We start from the raw sequence: 4,811 nt of genomic DNA on the forward strand, positions 1-4,811 counted from the left end.
TTTAGATCTTTTGTCAAATCTTGAATGTTAAACCCTTTAGCCTGGGCAGCTATTCTCTCAGTCTGCCCTCTCCACCTGTAAATATGCATAACACATTGGATATACACTGTCTGAGGACCATATTAACCCTACAAAAATGGGCAGGATATGAGGTCGCCCAACCTTTCTGATATGAGCAAAGAGTCAGAGGAAAAAGTCCAAGACTTTCAGAAATGTGTACAGAGAGGAAAAAATACATGTTTGTTAAAATGTCTCTACCCTTTAACACCTATCAGAAATCAGTGGGGCCTTCACTCCCAGGTGGCTGATCCAACAAATGAGAAAAACAGGCTCCATCCTGGATGCCTGTTTTGAGGGATCTGTGGAAGATTGCAATGGAAATTCCCTTTCTCATAAAACTGCTCATTCTCAATGCCCCTCTCCTTTCTCCATTCCCATTTCCACATTGGGGATGTCAGCCGGGAGGTGTTTGTTCGTGCTAAATCCTTTTCCATCCAATTATACTTACACAGTTCCTCATACCCTGATATTGAGATGCTGGAGAACACCACAGAAGAACCAGAAGTGACGGACATTTTTCTGTCCAACTTCTCTACCTCATTCTGCTATAAATCTCCATGAGGTTCTTTTTGAAGCGGAGTATCTGAAACTCATCTGAGAGCCTGAAGAGAAAGAGGTCTTCCCTTTGTGATCCACATAAAGAAATTACACTGTTTCAGAGATCAATACATCTATCTTAGATATTTCATTACTGAAGTTGTAAAACAAACACTCCTGTATAAATGGCAAACACAGGATGCTTGTCCCCACTGCTTGTGAACTGGCATATTTCTGGTTCTTAAATATCCTTGTCCAAAACTAAATCTCATTTTGAGGCTTGGATAAACCCTATCAACAGCCAGTTAACTAACTATTGCAAAAGATACATTAGGTTTTACACTTATTCTGCCTTAGCACTTCAACCACATTAACTCTAATGCATCATGTACTACCGCTTCTCTTCTCTGTGGATTCCAGATAAGTAACTGAGCCATGGTCAGTTTTAGCAAAAAGCACTTCCAAGTATCCCATGCAGGTTTAGAGTGAACGGACCCTCAGCTACAGCAGGATGGGATTACTTCGAGGAACCCAAGTGCAAAAGAAGGATATTTGGCCAGCAGCCTGCTACGAGTCACTCTGACATGCACTGTCCCCGGATTTGCACTTAGATGGGGCGAAGTCCTTCTCTGCCATTATAACACAGATCTGCACCAGAACTGGGCTAGGCCCATGTATCACAATGTACAAATACACAGACATTTCTGGAATGGTTCTACTCTTTCTAAAGGTGACAGCTGAGATGACAAAACATGGTAGCTGTGCAGGAAAAAAATTAATGTCTCCCAGAGTGAATTCAGTAAGGTAAACTCTCTTGAAAAAGTGCTTTAACGCAACTTAACACACAGCAGTAGCAAATAGGAACCAAGAACAATGGTGTCACTTCCAGGCCAGGGCTTCTGTGCATGTGAAGTAATCATCCAGAAAAGAAGCTAGGTGTGGGAAAGGATTATGAGCAGATCATGATCTCCCAGCATGACAAAATGGCCAAGAGAGCAAACGTGACCCTTGTTAGCAATGAGCAGCACCTGAGGAAGAAGAGGAAAGTTACTGCTTTTTGCCATATCCTTGAGGTGGTCATTGCTGGGTACTGTAACCACTTTCTAGTCTCAACACTTTAGCAAGGATGTTAAGAAATAGAAATTATTCAGAAATAATGCCATCTGTGGAAAACCTCCCTCACGGTGAGTGCTTAAAGATCAACCTCACTACCTCAAAGACAGGGCACAGAGGAGAGTAAATCTCTGCCTAAGACTACCTTCATGGAGAGGAAAATCGACAGGCATTAGAGATTCTCTTGGACTCAAAAATGAGACAAACTGAAACAAGGAACAGCGTGCTAAGCCACCACATTTGGAACAACTTATCCAGCAAATTTGCCATTCCTGCAAGTCTTGCAATCAATGCTGCTGTCATACAGAATAGCTCACTCAGAAATTAAAGGCTAAATGAAGGATACCATGAAATACATAAAATACGTGATGCCCTCCCTATATTATCTACAATAGAGTAGATGATCATAAGAGTCCCCTTGGGTCTTAAAAATCTATGACTGTAGTTAAGAGGACATGTACTTCTAGAGGCTAAGCATGTGGTCCTTAAAATTTTCAGGGATGTGCTTTCCCCTGAAGGTTTTTCTTGAAGAAAGACTAAATGATTTAGCCTGGAACTGGAAATAAAGCTGCAAAAGTATCAAGTAACAAGCCCCCAAAACATCAAACTTCCTCCTGATTTTTCTGTTTTCCTTAACTCTAGGTGAAAACATATACAGCCAATAGATGAACTTTGTTTTTTGAAGAAGGCTGAAAGGCTCCAGAGGCACATGGAGAGGAGGTCAGCACCCTCAAAAGCAAATCTCATGAAAGGCAGATGCTGGCCACAGGCAGATTTACACCAGGGCTCTACAGAAATCAGTTCTTTCAGGCTCTTCTAGTTTTGATGACCAATGTAGGTCTGTGATGGATGTGGTGTTGCATCACGTTTCTGAGGGCTGGAATCTAGAGCAATCTGTCCTGCTCTGTTCAGCCTCCTTTATTAACTAACTGGAGTTTGTCACTTGGACGGAATGTCAGGAAGTTTTTACAATGCGGGGCTCCAGAATCATGTCTTGCCAAGTCATTCTTGCTTCCTCAGCCAGCTTCCTCCATTTCTGCTGCTAGTTGCATAGCAGCAGACAGGACATCAGCAATCACCACAAAACTCATGTTTTAAGACTCAATATTGCACATTTTCCAAGTGTATCATTTCAGGTGGCAATTTAAATCACTGGGAATAGAGCTGAGCTTCTTCCTGAAATCATGTTTGATTTGGTAAAGAGGAATTTCAGTAAAATGAGGCTAGGACCATCTCTACGTCATTTAGAGCAGCCCTTCCCTCTTCTCCACATCTTCAACAAGTGCCAGGACTTGATAAAAATGACCTTAATTTCTAGGCAGACCAATCCCAAGTTTCATCCTTCAGCTACCAATACCAAGAAGGTCTCCAGCTTGGATCTCTTAAGCACATTTTCAGTTTAGATGGGCAGGAAATGCAGTGCAATTCTATGTACGAGCACTACATAATTACTGAACAGACCTAACAGCAGTTTTTTCACTGTATGCTGCCTTTGGGAAGCAGCAACTTGACTTCCTTATGCTATCAGACCGGGAAATCATTGTCCTCTCCCCTCCCCCCAATGGGTACTTTTTTGCAGTCGTCTCTGACCCAATCTGCATTTAACCAGAACTTTTATCTCACCTTGCATGAATTCCTAACGCATACTGCCGAGACCACCAGCTTTCTAAGTTCTCTCACTGTTTTCCAGTTAGTCAGTAAAACGCTGTTCCTGCAACTAGTCTGGAAGGTGAGTTCGCCTTCCAGGCAGAGAGGATGTGAGCAGTCTGTTTCAAATCCTGGGCTTCCAGTTTTGAGAAATAAATTGCTAGGAAACTGTCATTTAATTCCTGTGCTTTGGTTTTTAATCGTGTGGTCTTAGAAGGAAATAGAGTTTAGTTTAAGCTAAATTGCTGTAACTTTCCAACATGTTTGAGTAAAGTCCCTGAGCTACAGTAAAAATAATAAACAGAAGCAGCTATCACTAAACTAAAGTGAAGATTAAAGGTCGGAGATCCTGACCTCCGCTTTGTGCCAACTGCCCTGCCTGGGCTTTCCCGTGGTAGCCACCTAGCACCCTGCAAAGTCCAAGTAATTCTTTGTTGTCTTGCAGTATCATTTTTTAGGACAGCCCGGTACATTTTTAATCCGAAGAAAGAAGCTGCCGTTGCCCAAGCCCGGTGCTGCTGGGGAGCACATTATCACATGCGGAATGTTCATTAAACGCGGATTAGGTGGAGATCTCGCCAAACATACCCATTCCGCTTAAGATAAACGGCTTCTAAGCACAGGAATTGTCGGAGGAACGGACGACAGCCACCGACTGGTTTGAGTTGCATATTTTAGGGAGCATTACGGAGCTGGCGGGTGTGGAACCAGGCTCTGCCCTTCAGCAATTCCGTTTAATTTACCCGAACAGAGGAGTAAGCATCGGTAAAAATGTTAGAGGTTATTTGGTGGTAAAATGTGGAGACTTAATAAAAAGGTATGCCAGGCACGAAAAGTTGGAATAACGCTGCTTAAAAATGAGCTAATTAAAAAAAAAAAATGTAAATGAAATGCAGCTTTCACTGTTCTCTCCCCCAAACATTAGACGAAATTGCATTGTTTACAAAAATTTATTAATACAAACTTTACACACTTTATATAACAGTTATCAAAGTCCTAGTTATAGATATCATGTGTGTAATAATACTTTGTTTAAGTTCTTTTTATATTCATTTGCACACAAAATAAGTTCTCCAAGACTAACATCTACCTAAACTATGACCGTATCTCAAATCTGCTCAGATTTTGGTAAGGCTGTTGGCGTTTCTAAAGGAAAAAATAAATAAATAAATGAGTCATACAGAGGATAATAACCTAGGTGATCACTTCATAATGCTTGCGACTAGCCACGGAACTCTAACGGATAAGGTCAGAAATAAAACGTCAAGAGAGCCCTATGTCATCATACCACAGCCGACACAAACACAGCAAACTGCCCATCGCCAAAGAACAGAAGAAGGTTACGACTAAAACGCAAGCCGATGTGTTGCAGCATCGTAGGGCCACTAAATAGCCATCCGTGAACTCGTGGCGATTTACAAGGTGAAGAGAAGGCACGAAAGCTGCCAGCGGCT

This window comes from Egretta garzetta, unplaced genomic scaffold, assembly GCF_000687185.1.
Source record: "Egretta garzetta isolate BGI_Z169 unplaced genomic scaffold, ASM68718v1 scaffold229, whole genome shotgun sequence".
Classification (NCBI taxonomy): domain Eukaryota; kingdom Metazoa; phylum Chordata; class Aves; order Pelecaniformes; family Ardeidae; genus Egretta; species Egretta garzetta.